Source organism: Ornithorhynchus anatinus, chromosome 21 (genome assembly GCF_004115215.2).
Source record: "Ornithorhynchus anatinus isolate Pmale09 chromosome 21, mOrnAna1.pri.v4, whole genome shotgun sequence".
NCBI lineage: Eukaryota > Metazoa > Chordata > Mammalia > Monotremata > Ornithorhynchidae > Ornithorhynchus > Ornithorhynchus anatinus.
Genome location: NC_041748.1, coordinates 11,649,751 through 11,677,059, shown reverse-complemented (window position 1 = coordinate 11,677,059; position 27,309 = coordinate 11,649,751). Strand labels below are relative to the sequence as shown.

The 27,309-nt window shown below is 47.6% G+C and overlaps 1 protein-coding gene and 1 non-coding gene across 8 annotated transcripts in view; one reads left to right on the top strand and one right to left on the bottom strand.

The window, feature by feature from the left end:
• Positions 1–27,309, bottom strand: part of BBS9 (Bardet-Biedl syndrome 9) — a 483,236-nt gene that overhangs the window by 309,569 nt on the left and 146,358 nt on the right. The gene's annotated exons all lie outside the window — the stretch shown is intronic.
• On the top strand, positions 16,406–16,543 carry LOC114806285. Its single transcript, XR_003754320.1, has one exon. It is a non-coding gene; the product is annotated as a small nucleolar RNA SNORA7 (small nucleolar RNA).

The window sequence follows — 27,309 nt, the reverse complement described above, 5'->3', positions numbered from 1 at the left end:
GGCTATGGGTGACATGGCTCGACAGTATAAGACGACAAAGACAACTGAGCCACAGAGAAGCCGAGTGACTTGCCCAGGTCGCACAGCAGAGCAGTGGCAGAGCCGGAATTAGAACCCATTACCTTCCGACTCCCAGGCCCGTGCTCTATCCACTACACCATGCTGCTTCCCAATTACTTTCTCCGGTTGTAATCCATTTTACCGTCCGTCTGCCCTCGGGTTGTAAGTTCCTTGCGGGCAGGATTCGAGTCTACGTCCAGTTGTGCTGGTGGATTCTCCCAAGCACACGGCACAGTGCTCTGCACACAGTAGGTGCTCGCTAAACACCACGCATTGTTTGGGACACTTTTCTTTGAGAAATTCTCTGTAATTTCTCTGACTCCTGTGGCTTAGTGGAAACAGCCCCACGGATCCTCTCGCAAACTCCCCAGGGCTCCCAAGGGGACGCGGGGCGGGCCTGAGACAGGCTCGGAAAAATCATCTTTATTTCAGGCTCCCTTGGCTTTCGTCCTCAAGAGTTTGGGGTGCCGGGTCTGGCCAGACGCTTGGGTCCTGTCGGGGCCTGGCCTGACAGCCGGAGCATTGAGCTAAAGTCGTGATTGTCGTCTCCAAGTATGGAAGCTAAACCCGGACACGCGAACGGGGATCCGAACAGCCCGGACCACTACTTCTAAAGGCACGAAAGCAAATATCCTCTCTGCTCTGGCTGCTTCTATGGGCCGCCGAGTCCCACTGAGCTTTCTCGTCTGCAGCGATTTTCATTCATCTAACATCCTCCAAACAGACTAAACCCAGTGAAAAATGGAGAGGGTTTTGAGGTTGCTTTCTAAGAGCCCCAACGTAGAAGACGGATACATCGGAAAGAGCGTATATAGTGAATTCTAACTACTGAATTACTATGTATGAGTTCACTGCAGGAATGTTTACCATCCAATCAGATTACTTGGGTTTTCCCAGTCTTTTTATTATATTGTTTAAAGACGGGCCTTCGGTACTTAAGAGTTTTTATTGCAGTTTCCTCCCAGCTACTGAACTCATACTGTATTCCTGCAAATGTCATTACTTCACCGGGCCGATTTTCCAAAGAATCTGTCATTTCAATTAGCTGTTCAGATTTTTATTATATACTATTTTGCTATTCATCACACCGCAGTCCAAGTAATACTGAATCAAAAGGGACTTTTCAATAGGGAGGCCCTGAAAATATGAAACAAATTACTCTGGTAACTAAAATAACTTCACTGAGCAAAGCAACTCCCACACACATATGGCAGTAATTTGGAAAGCTATCTTTTATTGGATTCTGAGTAACAGTGGCATATGCTTTCTGTGTCTTCTCTTCAAAACAAATTTTTCACAACATGGCCTTTTAAGAACCCAAAATGCCTCAGAAACGTTCCATCACACACTAGTTATTCAGTCACTCTGATATCTGATTTACAGGATTTACCGCTAAACGTTTTCTTCTTTCTATCAAACAAAATCATTCCATCACACTGCTCCAGTCAGGTTCTGTCTCGGTAAAAACTTTAACATTCCAATCGCAATACTTATTGTTTTCCTCCTCTCCTTGCGACTTGGAGAAACAGAAGCAACTGCCAAAAAGCTTCCATCGCGTTACCGTAACATGATTGAGTAAAATATGGGTGGACTTTATTTTCTGTATCGCATCTGTATTATGTTTAGAGAGGATCGCTGAAATGGCTCCTCGCAGTGGGAACTGTTAGAGCGACGCTGAAGATTTCTCTCACGCTTCACGTTCACGTAAAATGACGCATTCTGGCTGGATTCGTGGTCTTGGATTCTAGTCTCGAGGCAGACGCCATGTCTAGCGCATGACGGAGAAGCCCCAGTGCTGGGCGAGAATAATGAGGGGGCTCAAGGGGTAAGGGAGACATCCTCACAGTGCAGTCACGGCGTAGTGGAGAGAGCACGGGCCTGGGAGGCAGAAGGTCGTGGGTTCTAATCCCGGCTCTGCCACCCGTCTGTTGAGTGACCTTGAGCGTGTCACTTCGCTTCTCTGTGCCTCGGTTACCCCATCGGGAAAATGGGGATTAAGAATAGGAGCCCGACGTGGGACATTCACTGCGTCCAACCCCATTGGCTTGGATCCACCCCAACGCTTAGTAGAGCAGCAGCGTGGCTCAGTGGAATGAGCCCGGGCTGGGGAGTCAGAGGTCATGGGTTCGAATCCCGGCTCTGCCACTTGGCGGCCGTGCGACTGTGGGCAAATCACTTCACTTCTCTGTGCTTCCGTTACCTCATCTGTAAAATGGGGATTAAGACTGTGAGCCTCACGTGGGACAACCTGATTACCCTGTATCTACCCCAGCACTTAGAACAGTGCTCTGCACATAGTAAGCGCTTAAATACCAACATTATTATTATTACTAAAATTCCCAGCCCTAAACTCTCTCCTCTGCAGGCTCCCATTTCCTTCTGTCTTCAGGGCATTTCTACTTGATGCCCTGCTAAAATCTCTAGCCTAACTCCCAAACGGAATTCCTCATCTTAAAAGCCAAACCCTTTCCTGCACCCGATACTGCCGTAACTGCGGGCAACCTTACCGTCCTCGCTCTCTCAAAAACCTGTAATCTTGCTATTATCCTTGACTCACCAACCCACGTATTCAGTCAGCCACCTATTCCTGTCGGTTATAATAATAATAATAATAATAATAATAATAATAATAAATTTTTAAGGGCTCCACATTCACGACACCTCTGCAGTTCACCCCTTCCTCTCCAAACAATCTGCTACCTCGCTGACGCGAAAAACTTATCAGAACCTTAACTAATGCATTAGCCTCCTTGCTGACCTCCCTGCATCCCATGTCTCCGTGCTTCAGTCCATTATTTCACGCTGCTGCTCAGACTATTTTTCTGTAAAACCATTCCGGGCACATCTCCCCATTCCTCTAAAAGCTCCAGGGGCTGCCTGTCTTTGCACTAAACAGAAACTCCTTAACCACTGGCTTTCAAGCCGTCACTCGGAGTATTTACTGAGCAGGGGCAGAGCATGGACTAAGTACTTTTATTTATTTTGTTTATTTCATTTTTTTATTTGTCTATTTATTTTGTTTAATGCGATGTACATCACTCTGATTCTATTTAGTTGCCCTTGTTTTAATGAGATGTTCTTCCCCTTGACTCTATTTATTGCCATTGTTCTTATCCGCCCGTCTCCCCCGATTAGACCGTAAGCCCGTCAAAGGGAAGGGACTGTCTCTACCCGTTGCCGATTTGTACATTCCAAGCGCTTAGTACAGTGCTCCGCACATAGTGAGCCCTCAATAAATACTATTGAATGAATGAATACTTTGCAGAATTTAATACAACAGGAGAGTTCAATTGTGTTATTCTCACCCAAGTACTTGGTAAACATGATCGCTGCCCACCGGAGCCTATAGTCCAAAGTGGGAAGAGTTAGTTAAATAAATGACAGATAGGAGAATTGGCAGAATATAAGGATGCTTATCATTAGCAAAGCTTGGCTTCTCTGACTCTTCCTCCCTCCGGCTTTGTCTCTGCGCCCGCCGCTTCTCAGTCTCTGTCACAGGCTCCTCTTCTGAAGCCCAGCCATTAACCCTGAGGGTTCCTCAAGGCTCAATTCTGCATCCCCTGCTCATGTCATGGAAAGGGAGATCCATTTCCTCCTGCCTGCGGAGCATCTCTACTTCGCTACGAGAAGCAGCGTGGTGGAGTGGATAGAGTACCGGTCTGGGAGTCAGAAGGCCATGGGTCCTAATCTCCCTCGGATGCTTGTCTGCTGTATAACCTCGGGCGAGTCACTTCACTTCGGTTCCCTCATCTATAAAATGGGGATCGAGACTCGATCCCCCTGTGTCTCCACCCCAGCTCTTAGTTCGGTGTCTGGTACATAGTAAGCGCCGAACCAATACCGTAATTATTATTATTATGACTTAGAGGCCTCAGCGACATTTCAGATCAACAGAACTCCTGATCTTCTTGCCCAGACCCCGTCCACCCCGGACTTCCCCACCGCAGACCCCACCACTACCCTCCCTTATCTCACAAGCCCATCACTGCGGCATTATCCTCAACTCCTTTCTGCCATTCGACCCTCACACTGAATCTGTCACAAAATCCCTCAGTTCTATCTTCACGACATTTCAGGAATCCTTTCCCCCTCCTTCCGAAATGCTAAAATATTGATGCAAGTGCTTATTTCCTGTCTTGATTACTGACCTCCCCGCCTCCTATCTCTCCCCGCTCCGGTCCATACTTCACTCTGCTGCCTGGATCGTTTCTCTTCAAAACCTTTCAGCTCACGTTTCCCCTCTCCTCAAGAACGTCCAGGATTTGCCCATCCACCTCAGCATCAAATAGAAATGCCTTACCATCGGCTTTGAGGCCCCCCGTCGGCTGGCTCCCTCCTTCCTTAACTCACTGATGGCTTACAAAACTCAACCCGCACGCTCTGCTCCAACCCCAACCTACTCACTGTACATCGATCTCGTCTATCCACCGTCGATGCCTTGACCACATCCTCCCTCAAGCCTAGATCTCCCTCCCCTTTCTACCCCCCGCTTCACCTCTCCGCAGCTAAACCCTCTTCTCCTCCCTTTCCCTCTGCTCTTCCCCCTCTCCCGTCCCATCCCCTCAGCGCTGTACTCATCCGCTCGACTGTATGTATCTTCATCACCCTATTTATTTTGTTAATGAGATGTACGTCACCCTGATTCTATTTATTTGCTATTGTTTTAACGAGATGTTCTTCCCCTCCATTCTATTTATTGCCATCGTTCTCGTCCGTCCGTCTCCCCCGATTAGACCGTAAGCCCGTCAAAGGGCGGGGATTGTCTCTATCTGTTACCGATTTGTCCATTCCAAGCGCTTAGTACAGTGCTCTGCACATAGCAAGCGCTCAATCAATACTATTGAATGAATGAATGAATCTGACAGTTCACCTTTCTCCCCACCTTGAAAACTCTCCTAAAATTGCATCTCCTCCTTCCCTGATTAAGTCCTCATTTCCCCAGTGTTGCCAGCTGTGTGGCTTTGGGCAAGTCACTTCACTTCTCTGTGCCTCAGTTACCTCATCTGTAAAATGGGGATTAGAACTGTGAGCCCCATGTGGGGCAACCTGATCACCTTGTATCCGCCAACGCTTAGAACAGTGCTTTGCACATAGTAAGCGCTTAACAAATACCAACGTTATTATTATTCTTATTACCCTCCCTTCACCATCAACTATGCAACCGGCTGTGTACCCTTTAAACACTTTGATACTAGCCCCACAGCACTTGAGTATATATCTTTCAACCATCTTGTCCTACGTAATTTCTTCGAGAAATTCTCTGTAATTTCTGTGACTCCTGTGGCTCAGTGGAAAGAGCCCGGGCTCGGGAGTCGGAGGACCTGGGTTCTAATCCCGGCTCCGTCGCCCATCTGCTGTGTGACCTTGGACAAGTCACTCGACTTCTCTGTGCCTCAGGTTCCCTCATCTGTAAAATGGGGATGAAGACCGTGAGCCCCACGTGGGACAACCTGATTACCCTGCATCTGTCCCAGCGCTTAGAACAGTGCTTGGCACAGAGTGAATGTTTAACAGATGTCATAATTATTATTATTAAGAATAATAACACTTCTTTCAATGTCTTCCACTGTAGACTGTAAGCTCCTTGTGAGAAAGGATGTCTGGTGATGCTATTTTACTTTCCCAGGGGCTTAGTTGATTGTTTTGCACACAGTAAATGCTCAATAAATACCACTGATAGATTGACTGATATGTATAAGAGCTGTGGGTCTGGTGGTGGGCGCTCCATCAGCTCTCCCCGGCCTACCTTACCTCACTAAGCTTCCTACCATCTCGCCTGCACAAGTCACATCTCTAACACTCACCCCCTCACAGGCTTAGGAGTCAGAGGTCATGGGTTCTAATCCCGGCTCCGCCACCTGTCAGCTGGGTGACTTTGGGCAAGTCACTTCACTTCTCGGTGCCTCAGTTACCTCATCTGTAAAACGGGGATTAAGACCGGGATCCCCACGTGGGGCAACCTGATGACCCTGTATCTACCCCAGCGCTTAGAACAGTGCTCGGCACATAGTAAGCGCTTAACCAATACCGACATTATTATTATTTATCTTCCCCCCCAGATCCCTTGATCACCTGCCTGGAACTCCCTCCCCTTTCATATCTTACACACCGCAACTCTCCTCATCTTCAAAACCTTCAAAAAACCATATCTCCTCCAAAACTCTGTCAATACAACTGATTCATCAGTTCATCCATTCGAACATATTTATTGAGAGCTTACTGTGTGCAGACCACTGTACTGAGCACTTGGGAAAGTAAAATACAATAAACAGACACATTCCCTCCCCACAACAAGCTTACAGTCATTCACTCATTCAGTAGAATTTACTGAGCACTTACTATGTGCAGAGCACTGTAACAAGAGCTTAGAATGTAACAATTCGACAACAGATAGAGACGATCCCTGCCTAATGATGGGCTCACAGTCAGAGAAATACAGGGCCATGGGCGAGAAGAGAACGGAGGCAGAGAATACATTAGAAGGAAATCAGGAAGAAAAAAAATATATTTGGGGGGATCTATATTCCTCAGTCACTTTGCTACCCCATCCCTAGTAATTTTGTATGCATCCTTAAACTCTACCGATTCCCCCATTTGTTATTTACTTTAATGTCTGCTACCCAACTATAATCTCCTTGATAATAATAATAGTAATGACGGTATTTGTTAAGCGCTTACTATGTGCAAAGCACAGTTCTAAGCGCTGGGGGGGATACAAGGTCATCAGGTTGCCCCACATAGGGCTCACAGTCTTAATCCGCATTTTACAGATGAAGGAAATGAGGCACAGAGATGTGAAGTGACTTGCCCAAAGTCACACAGCTGACAAGAGGAAGAGCATGAATTAGGACCCACGACCTCTGACTCCCAAACCTGCGCTCTTTCCATGACGGCAGGGATAGTGTCTTCCAACTCTATGCAACTGTGCTGTCCCAAGTGCTTAGTACAATGCTCCGCACACGGTAAGCACTCAGTAAATACCACGGATTGATTTGTTGACTGAATAAACTCTTGATTCGGGGGAAAAAGCTAACAAGCCCAAGTCCCCCCGCTAGAAAACTCTTTGCTTTTTCCCCGAGTGGGGAATTTGGAGATGCTCCCTGGGAAGGAGGAATTTCAGGATGTGAATCACTAAGCCCAGGGAGTCAAAGGAGAAAACTGCAGGAGGGTCGAGTGTGCCACTATGGGAGCCTAGGAATTCTCAGGATCAGGAATACCTCCCTACCTTGCATCTGTGCATACTCGTGGTTTAGCAGAAAGAGCACGGGCTTGGGAGTCAGAGGATGGGGGTTCTAATCTCAGCTCCACCACTTGTCATCTGTGTGAACTTGAGCAAGCCACTGAACTTCTCTGGGGCTCAATCCTCATTTTACCGATGAGGGAACCGAGGCACCGAGAAGTTAAGTGCCTCAGTTCCCTCGTCTGGAAAATGGGGATTGAGACTATGATCCCCATGTGGGACATCCTAATTACCTTATATCTACCCCGGCGCTTAGAACGGCGCTTGGCACATAGTAAGGCTTTAATAATAATGTTGGTATTTGTTAAGCGCTTACTATGTGCCGAGCACTGTTCTAAGCGCTGGGGTAGACACAGGGGAATCAGGTTGTCCCACATGGGGGTCACAGTCTTAATCAGATGAGGTAACTGAGGCACCGAGAAGTTAAGTGACTTGCCCCAAGTCACACAGCTGACAAGTGGCTGATCCGGGATTCGAACCCATGACCTCTGACTCCAAAGCCCGGGCTCTTTCCGCTGAGCCACGCTGCTCCTCAATACCATATCATTATTATAGCATTATTATGATTAAAGTTCACATTTCACATGGGGCTCACGGTCTTAATCCCCATTTGACGGATGAGGTAACCTATGCACAGAGAAGTTAAGTCGTCTGTCTCCCAGTCCCATGCGGCTCCCACAGCGCACAGCAATTTTCCATTCTCTTCTTCCTGTGTGTAATTTACTGGGATCGTCTCCTCTGTTAGATCATAAACTCTTTGAGGGCAAAGCATACATTCTCCCACACAAAGGTCCAGTGTTCTACATGCAGCGCAAACTCATTAAATGCTAGTGTGATTAATTTGAGTCCTCACTGTTTATGCCCCCTAAGCAAACTGTGAACTCCACTAGGTTATAAAGGCAGTGACGGCAGACACCGGGCCTGCTTCACACTCCCGAAGACCTAATACAGTGCTTTGCACGCGGTGAGCGCTCAATAAACCTCACTGATCGATCGATTAATTGAAACTGATGGGAAGAAAAATGCCCATCGCAGAGATACGCGGAATCTGTCATCTGTCATCTGGATGTAAACAATTAAACGTGAAGACAGGCATACGTAAAAACTCAAAACTGTCTATACCAACAGATTTGCACACGTTCATTTGATGCTGAACTGGATCCAGGCCCTTCAGTCCAACTAATTTAATTCCAGACTTGAACTGTGAAAATGTGTGCTACTTGTAGCACCGATTTCAATTCTCCCCGTCTATCTTTGGCTTTTTAAGAGAGCCACGATTCGACAGCAGAAGGGCATTAAACCGCAATCCGAGGAGGAGGTGAAAACTGAAGGGGGAGGAGTTTCCTGCCTTTCCCTCACCCCACACCCCACTTTGCTCGCTTAGCAATAAGCTAAGAACCCCGTGCCGGCTCACGAGCTGGGTGGGTTGGGGGCAGGGGGCAAGGAGACTTGTTTTGGAGCCTTCACGATACAACAAGAGTTGGCAGACACGTTCCTTGTGGGAAAGGGGCGTGAGCTCCTCAAATTCCCTCCCTCACTTCCTCAGCTCCCTCCCACCCCAGTATCCATCCTCTCATCATTCTTCGCTGTCTCTCGAAAGCTTTTACGCATTCAATCAGCTCTCTCCTTCTTACCTATTCTTGCTCCCCTCCCTCTACAACTCCAGCCCACACCCGGACACTACGCTCCTCAAACACCACCCTGTGCCTTGATCTCGCCTCTCTCCCAGTCTAACCCTTGCTCAACGTTCCCTCTTGCCTGGCGCTTCCTCTGACTTCCTCAATCGACGGGGTTTATTGAGTGTTCTTATGTGCAGAGCACTGTAATAACCACTTGGGAGAGTGGAATACAATTAAGTTGGCAGACGGAATCCGCGGCTCAGTGGAAAGAGCCCGGGCGTGGGAGTCAGAGGACCTGGTTCTAATCCCGGCTCCGCCACTCGTCAGCTGGGTGACCTTGGACAAGTCACTCAAGTACTCTGTGCCTCGAGGTCCCTCATCTGTAAAATGGGGATTAAGACTGTGAGCCCCATATGGGACAACCTGATTACCTTGTATTCCCCGCCCCCCCCGGCGCTTAGAACAGTGCTTGGCACATAGTAAGCGCTTAACAAATACCATCGTTATTAATTTCTGCCCTCAAGCAGCTTACATGGAGTTTACGGGGAAGCAGCGTGGCTTAGTGGCAAGAGCACAGGCTTGGGAGTCGGAGGTCGTGGGTTCTAAACCCGGCTCCGCCGCTTGTCTGCTGTGTGACCTTGAGCAAGCCACTTGACTTCTCTGTGCCTCAGGTACCTCATATGTAAAATGGGGATTAAGACTGTGAGCCCTAAGTGGGACAACATGATGACCTTGTATCTACCCCAGTACTTAGAACTGTGCTTGGCACATAGTAAGCGCTCAACAAATCCCATCATCATCATCATTACTATTATTATTACAATCCAGTTGGAGAGACCGGCATTTAAATTAAGTACAGATAGAGGAAAGACAGAGGATAAAGGCCTGTACCTAAGTGCTTCGGGGCAGGGGTGAGATCTCAAACTGCTGAAGGGATACAGACTCGAGTACATAGGGGATGCAGAAGAGACAGAGAATAGGGTGGGGATAAGAGATGTCGATCAGGGAAGGCTTCTTGGAGGAGGTACGGTTTCAGTAAGGCTTTGAAAATGGGGGAGAATGGTCATCTGTTGGATATGAAGGAAGAGGTTGGACATAAGGCAAAGTTTCTGGATTGTAAGGGTGATAAAGGTCTAAACAGACGTCTCGAAGATGGACCAGATTGTCTCCAAAGTCTCTCCTAGTTCCAGGTTGGGCTCGGGGCTCCTCTAGACTTGCGCACTGTGGGCAGGGAATGTGTCTGTTTATTGTCACAGTGTACTCTCCCAAGTTCTCAGTACAGTGCTCCGCACACAGTAAGCGCTCCATATATATGGCTGAACGAATGATGAAAGATGCAGCGAGTGATCGACGGTGCCCATCGCCAGGCTGCTGAGGCTTAGGGCTCACGGCTGAGTTCTCAGGATGAAGGAACCGGATGCCCCTGTCCCAGAGCTCAGCTGAGCATTCCTTCATTCATTCAATAGTATTTATTGAGAGCTTACTATGTGCAGGGCACTGCACTAAGCGCATGGAATGTACAAATGGATAACAGACAGAGACAGTCCCTGCCCTTTGACAGGCTTACGGTCTAATCGGGGGAGATGGACAGACAAGAACAATGGCAATAAATAGAATAGAATAAAGGGGAAGAACATTTCATTAAAACAATAGAATCAAAGGCGATGTACATCTCATTAACAAAATAAATAGGGTGATGAAGATATATACAGTTGAGCGGACGAGTACAGTGCTGAGGGGATGGGACGGGCTGAGCAGTCAGCCTCGATTACCCCAGTCACCCTCGTGTCAATTCAAGACAGCGGGGTCATCCACTCATGGCTCACAGAGGCCCAGGAGTGCAGGCTCTGCATCGAAATCAGGGAGAGTCGCGTGAGGGAAATTAAGTTCCCCGCCTCTAATCCACTAGGAGTTTGGATTCGGCTAAAGGCGAGGAAACAGAGGCAGAGTAGGACATCGGCCTAATACATAATGAGAGGTGTCTTCCTCTTGAACCGGCCGAGGGGGAGGGGGGTCGCCCCTATGGGCGGGAGGCCCCACGTCCCCCAACTCTCTATCACCACTGAGACCCTCTCATCGTCCCCCCTTCTCCAGCTGGCGGGGTCGGGAGGTAGGGGGAGGAAGGAACTTTCAGCCCGGGCCGCTGCTATTCTGGGACGGCGGCCAAGGCTGTGACTGTCGGCTTCTGAGCCGCGAGGAGCCCAAAACTCTGCCCTTTCGGCCCCGAGGCACTAATAAGAAGAAGAATGACGGTATTTGTTAAGCGCCTACTATGTGCCAAGCACTTCTCTGAGAGCTGGGGTAATGTTGGGATTTGTTAAGCGCTTACTATCTGCAGAGCACTGTTCTAAGCACTGGGGTAGATACAGGGTAATCAGGTTGTCCCACGTGAGGCTCACGGTTAATTCCCATTTTACAGACGAGGTAACTGAGGCACGGAGAAGTTAAGTGACTTGCCCAAGGTCACACAGCTGACAAGTGGCAGAGCTGGGATTCGAACCCATGATCAGGTTGTCCCACGTGGGGCTCACGGTCTCAATCCCCATTTTTCAGATGAGGCGACTGAGGCCCAGAGAAGTGAAGTGACTTGCCCAAAGTCACACAGCTGACAAGTGGCGGAGCTGAGATTAGAACTCACGACCTCTGACTCCCAAGCCCGGGCTCTTTCCACTAGCCACTCCTCTTGTTGTCTAAATCGTGATCCTTGTCTTAGGAGAAGGAGTACGGTGCAGTGCATAGAGCACAGGCCTGGGAGTCAGAGGTCATGAGTTCTAATCCCCGTCCACCCCTTGTCTGTTGTGTGACGTTGGGCAAGTCACTTCACTTCTCTGGGCCTCAGTTACCTCATCTGGAAAATCGGGATTCAAACCGTGAGCCCCACATGGGACAGGGACTGCGTCCAACCCCATTTCCTTGTATCCACCACGGCGCTTAGTAAAGCGCCTGGCACACAGAAAGTACTTAACAAATGCCATTATTATTATTATTGTTAAGGTCCAGGGGTCTGATCCCGGTCCACCACTTGTTTCTGTGTGACCTTGGGCAAGTCATTGTACTTCCTCTGTGCCTCAGTTCCCTCATCTGTAAAATGGGGATTAACTGTGAGCCTCATGTGGGACAACCTGCTTACCCTGTATCTACCCCAGCGCTTAGAACTGTGCTCAGCACATAGTAAGCGCTTTATAGATACCAACATTATTATTATTATTATCTGTAAAATGGGGATCGAGAATGTAAGCCCCATGTGGGACAGGGAATGCGTCCAAAGCCATTTGCTTTTATCCATTCCGGTGCTTAGTACACTGCCCAGCACACAGTAAGCACTTAAATACCACAATTATGATTCTGATTATTATCATATAGGCCAGCCTACCATTCTCTCACCCTCAAAGACTTAGTAAAATCACAATTCTGCCCAGAGGCCTTCCATTCATTCATTCAATAGTATTTATTGAGCGCTTACTATGTGCAGAGCACTGTACTAAGCGCTTGGAATGTACAAATCGCCCGACTAAGCCCTCATTTCACCCACTCCCTCTCCATTCTGCCCCACTTAATCTGGAGTTTTCAAAGCACTTAATACTCTTCCCACCCTCAGCGCTACGGCATTTGGGTACATATTGTTATTATAGTACTTTTTTAAGCACTTACTATGTGTCAAGCACTGCTCTAAGCACTGGGGTAGATATTATTTCATTCAATAGTATTTATTGAGCGCTTACAATGTGCAGAGCACCGTACTAAGCACTTGGAATGAACAAGGCGGCAACAGATAGAGACGGTCCCTGCCGTTTGACGGGCTCACGGTCTGATCGGGGGAGACGGACAGACGAGAACGATGGCGATAGAGTCGAGGGGAAGAAAATCTCGTAAAAACAATGGCGACCAAATAGAATCGAGGCGATGTACAATTCATTAACAAAATAAATAGGGTAAAGAAAATATATACAGTTGAGCGGACGAGTACAGTGCTGAGGGGACGGGAAGGGAGAGGGGGAGGAGCGGAGGGAGATGGGGGGAAAAGAGGGTTAAGCTGCAGAGAGGTGAAGGGGAGTGGTAGAGGGAGTAGAGGGAGAAGGGGAGCTCAGTCTGGGAAGGCCTCTTGGAGGAGGTGAGTTTTAAGTAGCGTTTTGAAGAGGGGAAGAGAATCAGTTTGGCGGAGGTGAGGAGGGAGGGCGTTCCGGGACCGCGGGAGGACGCGGCCCGGGGGTCGACGGCGGGATGGGCGAGAACGGGGGACGGCGAGGAGGTGGGCGGCGGAGGAGCGGAGCGTGCGGGGTGGGCGGTAGAAAGAGAGGAGGGAGGAGAGGTAGGAAGGGGCAAGGTGACATAGAGCCTCGAAGCCTAGAGTGAGGAGTTTTTGTTTGGAGCGGAGGTCGATAGGCAACCACTGGAGGTGTTTAAGAAGGGGAGTGACATGCCCAGATCGTTTCCGCGGGAAGATGAGCCGGGCAGCGGAGTGAAGAATAGACCGGAGCGGGGCGAGAGAGGAGGAAGGGAGATCGGAGAGAAGGCCGACACGGTAGTCTAGCCGGGATATAACTACAGCCCGTAGCAGTAAGGTAGCCGTCTGGGTGGAGAGGAAAGGGCGGATCTCGGCGATATCGTAGAGGTGAAACCGGCAGGTCTCGGTAACGGATAGGATGCGTGGGGTGAACGAGAGAGACGAGTCGAGGATGACACCGAGATCGCGGGTCCGAGAGACGGGAAGGATGGTCGTGCCATCCACGGTGATAGGGAAGTCTGGGAGAGGACCGGGTTTGGGAGGGAAGATGAGAATTATTTAATCAACTTGGTGATTAAAGTCCCAGAAGGGGCTCACTATCTAAGTAGGAAGGAGGACAGGTATCGAATCCCCATTTTTACAGTTGAGGAAGCTGAGGTAGAGAGATGTTCGGTCCCACAGTGACAGAGCGAGGATGAATTAATCCTCTGATTCCAAGCCCCGTGATTTTTCCACTTGGCCATGTCGCGTATCCGTAACTTATTTTAACGTCCATTTCCCCCTCTAGACTGTAAACTCCTTATGTGCAGGGACCGTGTCTTCCAACTCTGTCGTACTGTCCTTCGGTTGGTATAGTGCTCTGCACCCAGTGAGCGCTCGATAAATGCCACTGATTACCTGATCGATCGATGAGATCCTTGAGGGCCAGAAATTTTCCCCAGCGCTCCGTACGGTGCTCCACACATAAGTCTCTGCTAATTAAATGCCAGTACTCCTAAGACTGTGAGGGCCCTAATAAGCAGCGTGGTAGTGGAAAGGCAGGGAATGTGTCCGTTTCTTGTTCTACTGTACTCTACCAAGCGCTTAGTGCAGTGCTTTGCACACGGTAAGGGCTCAATAAATACAAATGAGTGAACGCTCCAATGCCTGGCATTCACCCTGATTCACGCACACTCCACGGCTTCATGCAGCACCTTAATCACAGAAATCTTTTTTTCCGATCACTGTAATTTCAAAACTCTGGTGGGTTTTATCCCTGCCATCGCAATAGCCAATAAATATGGCCTGCCCAGTGCTCTAAAGAGACGCTAGCATTCCCGGAGCCGTATTCAGGTCTGACTTCTTTCCGTTCGCCCTTGTGGCTCCTCATGCTTACCGTGATAGCAGTGAAATTCCAAATTGAAAAGAAGTCCGAAATCCAAAATTCTGTCCGGTTCTTCTGCAGAGTGGACACGGGGAGGCGACGCTCTCTACGCTTCGGTTTTTCCAAACTTACCGAGTGGAACTCACTTTTTACCTTCTAGGTTTGTGCGACACGGCATGGTGGATAGAGCACGGGCCTGGGAATCAGAGGGTCGTGGGTTCTGGTCCCCGCTCTGCCACCTGTCAGCTGTGTGACTGTGGGCAAGTCACTTCACTTCTCTGGGCCTCAGTGACCTCATCTGTAAAATGGGGATTAACTGTGAGCCTCACGTGGGACAACCTGATGACCCTGTATCTACCCAGCGCTTAGAACAGTGCTCTGCACATAGTAAGCGCTTAACAAATACCAACATCATCGTCTACTCTGTGACCTTGGGCAAGTCACTTCACTTCTCTGTGCCTCAGTTACCTCATTTGGATGGAGACTGTGAGCCCCACAAGGGGCAGGGACTGAGTCCAACCAGATTTGCTTTTATCCACCCCAGTGCTTAATAGAGTGCCTGGCACATAGTGAGCGCTTAACAGACACCATCATCACAGCTGCTTAGTCCAAGGCCTTTGTTTCATTCTGTGCTGTCAAGTTTTTGCTGGAAGACTATTTGGAAGGTGTACTATGGGCTTGGTACAATCCTTAACAGTGATCACAATCAGTTGACTTCCTAAATAAATAAATTACAGACACGTACAGATGAAAACGTACGTAAACCTAAGTTCAATCCTTAGGTTAGCGATTACAGTTAGCTGACTTCCTAAATGAATAAATGACAGATACGTAAACATATGTGCTGTGGGGATGGGTGGGGGGGATGAATGGAGGAGCAAGTAAGAGCGGAGCAGAAGGGAGTGGGAGAAGAGGAGAGGAAGGTTTAGTCAGGGAAGGCTTCTCGGTGGAGATGTGCCTTCAATAAGGTGTTCAAGAGGGGAAGAGCAACTCTCTGTCTGATATGAAGAGGGAGGGCGTTCCACGCCAGAGGTAGGATGGGGGCGAGAGGTCGGTGGCACGATGGACGAGATGGAGGTACAGTGAGAAGGTTGGCACTAGAGGCATTTAAGTAACCGAATAGAGAAATTGTTTGCACGCTTACATGCTATATCCCGGAAAATACAGTAGTGCCCTCCCCACCTCCATCTTTCCTGGCCCCTTGTCATGTAATTGAGCTTTGCTCTGGCATCTGTAGCTAGCAGGGGCAAGAAATGTCCCTCTCCCCGTAGGCCGTGCACGCGTCGGTTTTGCAGGAGTGCCGATAGTTTGCTTCAAGCCGGCCACACTCTCTCACGGGACCTCTCTAGTCCCAGGTGAGATAATGAAGGTGTTTGTTAAGCGCTTACTCTGTGCCAAGCACTCTTCTAAGCGTTGGATGTCAGGTAGGGAGCTTGGGAACAGTCTATGGAACAGATCAGAGTATATCTGAGAGGCTTAAGCACTTTGATACTCAGCCCAGCCACACAGTACTCAAGTAACTACTGCTATTTCCCCTGTGTCTAATCTATTTTAACGTCCGTCTCCCGCTGTAGACTGTAAACTCCTTGTGGGCAAGGATTACATCTACCTATTCTGTTGTACCTTCCCAAAGCGCTTAGCACAATGCTCTGCATAGAGTAAGCACTCAATAAATACCACCGGTCGATTGGTTGAGACCTCAACAGCAGTTGACACACCGTGTCGCCTTCCATTTCAAAAGTCACTTCTGCGTAAGATACTCAAAGTGACTTAGAAAGAATCGGGGAGTCTATTCTATGTTGCTTAAACTAAGGGGAAAAAAAACGACAAAAAAATATCCACCAAACAAGCAAACAAGGAAAAAGCAGTAAGCAAAACAGTGGTACTCGACAACTAGACACCTCTCAGGGTCGCACCTGGAGAGTGTCTAGTACTCTACCACTCTCGACTACAGGGCGGAGAGTCAAGCAGAGGCCTGTCCATTCCATTCCTAGCTTGGGCAGCGGCTAGCGAGCGGAAGGCAATCTGCTACAAGTCAAAACTCCCCTGTGCTGGGAAGCAGCGGCCTGGGAGTCGAGGGCAGAGACTCGAGTTTCCTACGCGGAAAGCGGCTACGGTCAACCACCTCTGTATTTTTACCTAGAAAACTCTATGAATACACTACCAGAACGATTGCAGACGGAGGTGGGGCCTCCTGGGAGAGACGTATCCATGGCGTCGCTATGGGTCGGAGACGACTGGACGGCATAAGACAACTAGACAAGAGCCAGGAAACAAACGAACATCCCGCCTGATAGTGCTCAGCACAGGGTAAACGCTCAAATAAGTAATCAATTAAGTAATCGTATTTGTTAAGCACTTGCTCTGTGCCAAGCACTGTACTAAATGCTGGGGTAGGTAGGAGATAATCCGGTTGGAAACAGTCCCTGTCCCACATGGGGCTCACAGTCTAAGTAGGGGAGAGTAGGACTGAATTGGTCATGGGTTCGTATCCCGACTCTGCCACCTGTCAGCCGTGTGACTGTGGGCAAGTCACTTAACTTCTCTGGGCCTCAGTTCCCTCATCTGTAAAATGGGGATTAAGACCGTGAGCCTCACGTGGGACAACCTGATTACCTTGTATCTACCCCAGCGCTTAGAACAGCGCTCTGCACATAGTAAGCGCTTAACAAATACCAACATTATTATTATCGAATCCCCATTTCACGGATGAGAAAATGAAGGCCCGGGGGGGGGGGGAGTCAGGGATAATGTGGAGGTCGCGAACTGCAGAGAGAAGGAGGATGGTTGTGTTGTCAACTGTGATGGGAGAGATATGGGGAGAAGATTTGGGAGGGAAGGTGAGGAGTTGTTTTGGACGGACTGAGCTAGGAGATGTCCTGAAGGCAAGAAGAACTACAAAACGCGAAGAAGGCAAAAGGTTGCAGAGGCTAGTGAGGTCGATTTGGGAGTTACCCCCATTAGGGTTGTAGCTGAAGGCATAGGAGCAGTTGAGTTCCTCAAGGAAGAAGGGTAAAGTGAGAAGAGAAAAGGATGTAGAACAGAGTCTTGAGGAATACCCAAAATTAGAGAGTGAGACGCAGAGGAAGAGTCGGCTAAAGAGACCGGCAACCAAAAGAAACAGGAGAGAATTGGGTCAGGAAAACCGAGGTTACAAGGTGACCTCACTGCGATTTATGTAAAGTACATATTATATAAATGTATAAAGTTCACTCTGTCGGTAAGACCGAGGCTCCAGTGGGATTAATGTTAAACACGTATTAGCTGAGTTTGTAAAGCTAAAAGGAGAGAAAAAAAAATCGTGTTTGAATGAAAGGTTATCACAGGAGGCTGCAAGGTTCTCCATAAAAATATAAAACGTTGAAATGTCTCAGACTGGCATGGAAGCTTAAGGTAATAAAACTGAGTTTTTCCATACAAAGAGGGGCCCGGTGGAAATAACAATAATAATAATAATAATGTTGGTATTGGTTAAGGGTTTACTATGCGCAGAGCACTGTTCTAAGCGCTGAGGGAGATACAGGGTGATCAGGTTGTCCCACGTGAGGCTCACAGTTTTAATCCCCACTTTACAGATGAGGTAATTGAGGCACAGAGAAGTGAAGTGACTTGCCCACAGTCACACAGCTGCCAAGTGCCAGAGCAGGGATTCGAACCCATGACTTCTGACTCCCAAGCCCGTGCTCTTTCCACTGAGCCATGCTGCTTCCCATAGAGGGAATCGGGTTCTAATTCCAACTCGGCCGCTGGCTTGCTGTGTGACCTTGGCAAGCCACTTACCTTCTCTGTGCCTGTTTCTTCAACCTGTTATAATGGCGATTAAATATCCCCTCTCCCTCCCGATTGAACCGGGAGCCCCCAAGTGGGACAAGGAATGTTAGGATTACCTTGTACCCCACCACTTAGCACAATGCTTGGCACAAAAGCACGGAACAAATACCACAGCCGTCATTATGTAGACTAAAACTCTGAAGGGATGTAAACTGATGAGGAGGCAAACCTAAACTGCACTGGGGAGGTTCCATTTAGCAAGACCTTTCAGGAACCCTGGGTATTAAAATCCAAATAATACTGTGATCCACACTAAACAAATCATCAGGAGGAGAAGAAAGGGTGAGGAAAAGGGAATAACTGAGTTATGAACAAAACCATCGCACCCTTAATCTGTTAAGATTCTCAATTTCTATATGACTGAAAGATTAAGTGCGACTCCTCCATCAGTCTGTGAACTCCTTAAAGGCAGAAGATTTTATATCTTTCTTCTGTTGTACGCTCCGAAGCCCTTACTGCAGTTTGTTAGTCTGTTTGCACTAAGTATCGCTGACTACCTACGAGAAAGACCATATACAGTAATTGGGCCTTAATAGGACAACACTGAATTTGTTTCGGCAGTTACATGTGGGATGGTGAATTCAATGGCTTAAAAAAGCCGAAATCCTGATTTTCAATATGGTTGAAAGGCACAGTCCACTGGAATCTATTTGACTTCACAACCTGGCTCTGAAAAGAAACCCGAGTTGGTGGGAATAGTTATTGCATCCCTAGGAACACTAGAAAACAAAGGATTCCTAATGTTGAAGTTAGAAAATAGCATAATTTCATCCCCACTTTACTGCCACCAAGGGAGTGATTTCACACTGAAAAAATAAAATGCCTAGCCTCCAAAGATCTTTATTCCCTCCCCTACTTGAAATGGAAATGTTTCAAGAAAACACGAAGGAATATTTGTGTTACGTGAATAACGTTATAAAAAGCTTTCTCCAGAAACCTAAATGAATAGAAATTTGCCGTTCTTGCCAGACATCAAATTGGGCACCGCTTCTGATATTCCAGCACACCACACGTAAAAGGGGGCAAATCTTTCGATGAATTAGGATTTTGATTCCGGTGCTTTTCTCTCCATAAAACCATGTCATACGCTCCGGGTTTTGCCATTTTTATAAGGTGCCGTTTTAACGGTCGGGAGTTCTGGGGTAATGTCGGTCGCCACGGAGGACAACAGACGAGGAAAGAGGAAAGCATTTCCCAGCATCTGGACAGCTGCTGAAACCGAATAAGCAGGAGCTTTAATTTCCCAAACTCTACCCTCCGTTACCCCTACTGGATTCTAATTTTACCACATAGTTTCATTCAACTATAATTCTTCCTGATATTTTGCTACTTAAAAATCAGACCAAGTTGCTCGTCTTGCACGAGTTGTCCACGTTGAATTTCCTTAAGGCAGACATCCCCAACACCTTTGCAACAAGGCCCATTCAAACTCGAGACTGGCTGCAGATTTTTAAGGGGGATTTTATTTCTCAAATTTCTGAGAATTAAACGTGATTACGTCCCAAGAGGTGTTCCATATCAGACCCTATATATGCTCCATGCGGGGACTTCAATCAACAGAAAACTTGGGCCCGAATCCAACACGTTCACTACGTATTAGACGTTTCAAAACATCTACGTGATTTGCTGTTTGGAAAAAATGAACACGGATTCAGAAAGAGGCCTGTCACCCCTTACAGATCTAAAGGGTACATTATAGGTTTTTTTGTGATTTACCAGATATTTGTTTCCCCTCATATAAGGAAAGAATACGAAAGCCTTAGAAGATGGTTAATCTTTTGATTTTTCGATTGTCTTTCGATTCACTAGGCTTGAAGAACTGACTCTCCCCATTTTCTAGCTTGTGAAATTATGGCCCGGGTTACTCTGGTATGCCAGACCCCAAAACTGAAGATCTGAGGGAATCCTATGTGGCCATGTGGTTGTACTACTTAAAATCCAGATTTCCTTACCAGGCACTACACGGATGCACTTGAACATTATTAGACTGTGAGGTATTGTACTACAGCCAATCAATCTTTGGTTGGAACCGTGTTGTATTTCAAAACATCCAGTGAAAATCTCCTGTTGAAGTCGGGCAAGGGAAGTGCGAAGAAGAAAAAGTGAAACTACTTTTGTCCTACAAGCCAGGGGCGGACAAGATATTTTACAGCAGTGAGGGATTGTTCTGACCATTACCCTATTTATTTTGTCATTACCCTATTTATTTTGTCATTACCCTATTTATTTTGTTTTTTTGTTAATGAAATGTACATCGCCTTAATTCTATTTATTTACTATTGTTTTAATGAGATGTTTATCCCCTTGATTCTATTTATTGCTATTGTTCTTGTCTGTCCGTCTCCCCCGATTAGACGGTAAGCCCGTCAAAGGGCAGGGACTGTCTCTATCTGTTACCGATTTGTACATTCCAAGGGCTTAGTACAGTGCTCTACACATAGTAAGCGCTCAATAAATACTATTGAATGAATGAAAATTGTTCTGAGAAGAGCCAAGCTCCCAGAGTTCTCTTGGAGACCTTCTACTGAGATCCCTCAAGCTCTCTGCCCGGAGGCCTGCTGGGGAGAGGCGACCCTAGTTTTTTCCCCTCCAGATTGTGGCCCGAGGGCGTCGCCGTTATCATCATCACCAGTGGTATTTATTGAGCGCTTACTATAGGCAGAGCAGCGTGGCTCGGTGGAAAGAGCCTGGGCTTGGGAGTCAGAGGTCACGGGTTTGAATTCCGGCTCCGCCGCTTGTCAGCTGTGTGACTGTAGGCAAGTCACTTAACTTCTCTGTGCCTCAGTTCCCTCATGTGTAAAATGGGGATGAAGACTGTGAGCCTCATGTTGAACGACCTGATTACCCTGTATCTACCCCAGCGCTTAGAACAGTGCTCTGCACATAGTAAGCGCTTAACAAATACCAACATTATTATTATTATTATTATTAAGTGTTTGGGAGAGTACAATGCAACAGAGTTGGCAGACATGTTCCCTGCCCACAATGAGTTTACAGTCCAGAGGGCGTGTCCTGGTCCCCTTCTTTAACCCTTAATCAAAGTTTTTTCCCAGCAAAAAGGGGACTGGCTTTCTGCTTGTGATTTGAATCTGGGCTTTTCCTTTTGCTTTCCTTCTTCAAGAAAATCCCTTCTGAGTAACATATTATTTGATGGCAATTTCCTCATAGGGAAATTCTCTCTCAGATATGTTCAAACTGCTCGGGCGGCAGAGTTCCGATCTGAACCTTCACAACATCGCTAAAATCCGACCTTTCCTCGCCAACCAAATACTACCTCATTAATACAATCCCTCCTTGATTACTGCATCAGCCTACTTACTCGTCTCCCAGCCTCCTGTCTCTCCCCACTCCAGTCCATGCTTCACTCTCCTGCCCGGCTCATTTTTCTACAAAAACGTTCAGGACACGTCTCTCTCCTCCTCAAAAAACTCCAGTGGTTGCCCATCCGCCTCCACATCAAACAAAAACTCCTCACCATTGGCTTGAATACACTCAATCACCTTGTTCCCTCCTACCTCACCTCACTACCCTCCTACACAGCCCACACCCCCACACACTTAGCTCCTCTACTGCTAACCTTCTCACTGGGTCGCCATCTCATCTACCTCACCGCCGACCCCTCGCCCACATTCTGCCTCTGGCCTGGAATGCCCTCTCTCCTCAAATCCGACAATTACTCTCCCCACCTTCAAAGCCTTATTGAAGGCACGTCCCCTCCAAGGGGCCTCCCCTGACTAAGCCTCCCTTTCCCCTTCTCCGACTCCCTTCTGTGTCACCCTGACTTGCTCCCATCGTTCTTCCCCCAACCAGTCCCACAGCACTTACATATCTGTAATTTATTTATAGTAATGTCTGTCTCCCCACAAGACTGTAAACTCACTGCGGGCAGAGAAGGTGTCTGTTTATTGTTGCATTGAACTCTCCCAAGATTTTAGGACAGTAACGTGCACACGGCAAATGCTCAATAAATACGACTGAATACGAGTGAATCCTGGCCCACTCCCTTATGTCTTTGGAATGCCCTGATCGACAGAGGGCTGTTAATACTCTTTAATAGAAAGGGAGTAACAGCTAGAAGAATCTGTGAGGACGGACTCGACATTCCAAGGCCATCTTGGCTACAATTATAGCATAAAAACTATCCCCTCAGTTTGGTCATATCGTACTGTGTAGTCGGCGAATTCACTGGCACATTTTTTTTTGACGGCTATCAGATTTTAAAGGCTTCGATATTTAGAGAGGAATCACAACCGCATTACCGGTTATTTAATTAAGTTAGTTGTGGTATTTTTTAAGCAATTTTCTATGTTCATTCATTCATTCATTCAATAGTATTTATTGAGCGCTTACTATGTGCAGAGCACTGTACTAAGCGCTTGGGATGAACAAGTCGGAAACAGATAGAGACGGTCCCTGCCGTTTGACGGGCTTACAGTCTAATCGGGGGAGACGGACAGACGAGAACAATGGCAATAAATAGAGTCAGGGGGAAGAACATCTCGTAAAAACAATGGCAACTAAATAGAATCGAGGCGATGTACAAAATAAATAGGGTAACGAAAATATATACAGTTGAGCGGATGAGTACAGTGCCGTGGGTATGGGAAGGGAGAGGTGGAGGAGCAGAGGGAAAAGGGGAAAATGAGGCTTTAGCTGCGGAGAGGTAAAGGGGGGATGGCAGAGGGAGTAGAGGGAGAAGAGGAGCTCAGTCTGGGAACACCTCTTGGAGGAGGTGAGTTTTAAGTAGGGTTTTGAAGAGGGAAAGAGAATCAGTTTGGCGGAGGTGAGGAGGGAGGGCGTTCCGGGACCGCGGGAGGACGTGACCCGGGGGTCGACGGCGGGATGGGCGAGACCGAGGGACGGTGAGGAGGTGGGCAGCGGAGGAGCGGAGCGTGCGGGGTGGGTGGTGGAAAGAGAGAAGGGAGGAGAGGTAGGAAGGGGCAAGGTGACGGAGACCCTCGAAGCCTAGAGTGAGGAGTTTTTGTTTGGAGCGGAGGTCGATAGGCAACCACTGGAGTTGTTTAAGAAGGGGAGTGACACGCCCAGATCGTTTCCGCGGGAAGATGAGCCGGGCAGCGGAGTGAAGAATAGACCGGAGCGGGGCGAGAGCGGAGGAAGGGAGGTCAGAGAGAAGGCCGACACGGTAGTCTAGCCGGGATATAACGAGAGCCCGTAACAGTAAGGTAGCCGTCCGGGTGGAGAGGAAAGGGCGGATCTTGGCGATATTGTAGAGGTGAAACCGGCAGGTCTCGGTAACGGATAGGATGCGTGGGGTGAACGAGAGAGACGAGTCAAGGATGACAACGAGATCGCGGGCCTGAGAGACGGGAAGGATGGTCGTGCCATCGACGGTGATGGAGAAGTCTGGGAGAGGACCGGGTTTGGGAGGGAAGATGAGGAGCTCAGTCTCGCTCATGTTGAGTCTTAGGTGGCGGGCCGACATCCAGGTGGAGACGTCCCGGAGGCGGGAGGAGATGCGAGCCCGAAGGGAGGGGGAGAGGACAGGGGCGGAGATGTAGATCTGCGTGTCATCTGCGTAGAGATGGTAGTCAAAGCCGTGAGAGCGGACGAGTTCACCGAGGGAGTGAGTGTAAATGGAGAACAGAAGAGGGCCGAGAACTGACCCTTGAGGAACTCCAACAGTTAAAGGATGGGAGGGGGAGGAGGCGCCAGCGAAGGAGACCGAGAATGACCGGCCAGAGAGGTAAGAGGAGAACCGGGAGAGGACAGAGTCCGTGAAGCCAAGGTGAGATAAGTTATGGAGGAGGAGGGGATGGTCGACAGTGTCAAAGGCAGCAGAGAGGTCAAGGAGGATCAGAATGGAGTAGGAGCCATTGGATTTGGCAAGAAGGAGGTCATGGGTGACCTTAGAGAGAGCAGTCTCGGTAGAGTGGAGGGGACGGAAGCCAGATTGGAGGGGGTCTATGTCTCAAGCACTGTTCTAAATGCAGGGTAAATAAAAGTTAATCGGAAGAAAAAGACTGGTGAACAGTTTCAAAATGGAGGTGGGACCATTCCTCTATTCCTCTAAGAGAATGAGAAAGGTGTTGGTTAGCTCCTTCACCTGACAGTGCCATATTCTCACCAATCCCACCTCCATTTCTCACATTCTCTTTCTGTGAAGCTCACATCATGTGCCTCTACAATTACAATTACTCGTTGTCATCCATGGCTACCACGCCCGGCCCCATGTCCAATTCTGGGCAACCCGATTGGCTTGTCCCCACCCCGGCGCTTAGCAGAGTCCCCGGCACATAGTAAGTGCTTAACGAATACCGTAATCATTATTCAATTCAGAACATCTAGCAGTGGGCTAAGGGAAGTGATAGTTGAGCAGACACTGTACTGGGCTCCAGATCTTGGGAGCATGCAATGGAAGGAAAGACACGCTTCCTGCCCTGGATGAATTTATAATCTAATGAGGCAGTAAATAAGGCACAGACTAACATCCAGTGAGGAAGAAAGGAAGGGTGTAGCTATAATAAAGCAATGGTATTTACTGAGCACTTACCGTGAGCAGAGCACTGTATTACGCGTCTGGGAAAGTCTAATACGTCAGAGAGGGTAGACGTGCTCCCCCAGTTTACAAAGAGCTCACAGTTTGGCGAAGGAGACAGACATTAATATAAATAAATGATTAAATTACAGATATGTACATAAAGGCAATGGGGGAAGGAGATGAGTGAGTAGCTAAGTACTACGGATTCAAGCGCACAGGTGACGCAGTAGGGAGGAAAATCGGGTGGGAAAAGACAGATCGCATAGGGAGGAACTCCTGGAGAAGACACAACAACTCTGCTGCAATGCCTCAGAAGTTATCAACAAAAGTGTGCCATTAAATAATTGAATAAACAGAACGAGCCTCTTCCCAGGAGGTTTTCACTCTATTTCCAAAACCGGGTATTTAAAACCATTTAGAGAAGCAGCTTGGCCTAGGGGAAGGAGCAGAGAACCTGGGTTCTGATCCCGGCTCTGCCACGCGCTCCCCTGTGTGACCTTAGGAAAGTCGCTTCGTTTCTCTGGGCCTCAGGTCCCTCATCTGTAAAATGGGGATTTGATACCCGTTCTCCCTTCTACTTGGACTGTGAGTCTCATGTGGGTCCCGATTATCTTCTATCTAACCCTGCACTTAATACGGTGCTTGGCACATAGTAAGCACGTGACAGATACTATCTTTTTATTATTATTGTTTCTTTTTCTGTAAACCACTCTCAAGAGGTAATATATAGTTGAGATGTAATACTCATTTCTTATTATTCTTTAGATTCTAAACTAAGAGCATCAGTTTTCCTGTGGTCCAAACAAAGGGGCTCGGTTTTAGCATTCTACAGCGAAGGGCCCTCTTGGAGGACCTTTACTTTATTATATAGGGTTCTTATGGAAAAAGCGCTAAAATTTTGCCTATTCTGTTCAAGTAACTTGAGAAGCTTCCTATGCACCTTTGATCTCGGGTAGCAAATTACTCCCTGAGCAACAGGGTCTAGGGGGTTTTTGATTTATCCATTGTAAAACACACAATTTAATCCCCCGGTAAAGTGATAGCTACCACTGAGTGTGCTAAATGAAGCTCAAAGCGTGCACTCGAATAACTTTCACTGATTCTTTCAACCCTGTCATCCCCTGATAATAAGTGGCACTGGAAATGTAAACAGAATGAACGTACACTCGGTGTAAAAGAGACCCTACAAAACATCTCTCCCATGAAGACCGATTTCGGGTTCTTTCACTCAGATAGAGTACTTCGGGAAACTTCACAAAAGCAACATTCTTTTCTGTCCCTAAGTCACGCAAGGAAACACACCGCTGGTAGCGGGAGAAAATCATCTCGTGTGGAGTTCATAATACGCTGTTGTCTTCTCCCAAGCGCTTGGGAGAAGCGTCGGCACGGCTGGTGCTCAACAAATACCACTGATTTATCGTAACTTTCTTGAAGTCTCCTTGGAGAACACAGTGAGTAGGAGTGGATGAAGAAAGTACTGTTTTCGCTGCTTTAAAAAACAATGCAGCTATCACTAAGTCCGTTGAAATGTATTCAAAGATAAAAAGCTGAACATCTACAGCCGCTACGACTTGTCTCTGAAATGGTTTCTAACGAAAAACATGTAGAAATCGGGGACACTGAGCGCTGTGTTTGAACCAAAATACCTGTACAAATTAGAAGTTCATCTGCACACGCGCCAGAAGATTTTTTTCTAGCTGAGATGTTCTGAAGCGAAAAGAGAAACATTACTATCTCTGCTTTAGTTCATACATTTCAATAACAGTATTATGGTCGATCCTCGTACATCAAGACAAACACCTCCCCATCTGCTTGGCATTTCACCACCTAGAAGAGCGAATTTCATGTAAACTTTGAGATTTCACAGCTCGCTATCACTTCTAGATCGCTGATGAACGTATTAAACAAAATCTAACTAACACAGATCCCCGGGAGACTTTATTATTTACACTTCTACATCCTGAAAAGTGTTCACTTACCCCGAGCTCTTACTTTCTATCTTTTAATCAGTTTTCTATTCATAACAGAGCGTTCATCTATTTGAAAGTATTTACTGTGTGCAAAGTACTGCCAAAAAATAGGGTGAGAAATCCATCGCCTCCAGGAACTCAAAATCAAAGAATAAGGTGGGGTGAGTGAGTGATGAACCTATATGGAAATATAGGAAAATTAAAAGAGAAGAACAACTAAAAAGGACAATAAGTATGACAAGAGTAACAAAACGCTGCGGTTAAAAATCAATCACTCTATCAATGGCATTTATTGCCTGTTTACTTTTTTTCTAATGGTATCTGTTAAGCGCTTACTATGTGCCAGGCACTGTTCTATGTGCTGGGGAAGATTCAGTTGGACACAGTCCCTGTTCCACACGTGGCTCACAGACTTAATCCCCATTTTACAGATGAAGTCATTGAGGCACAGAGAAGTTGACTGATTTGCCCAAGGTCTCACAGCAGACAAGTGACGAAGCTG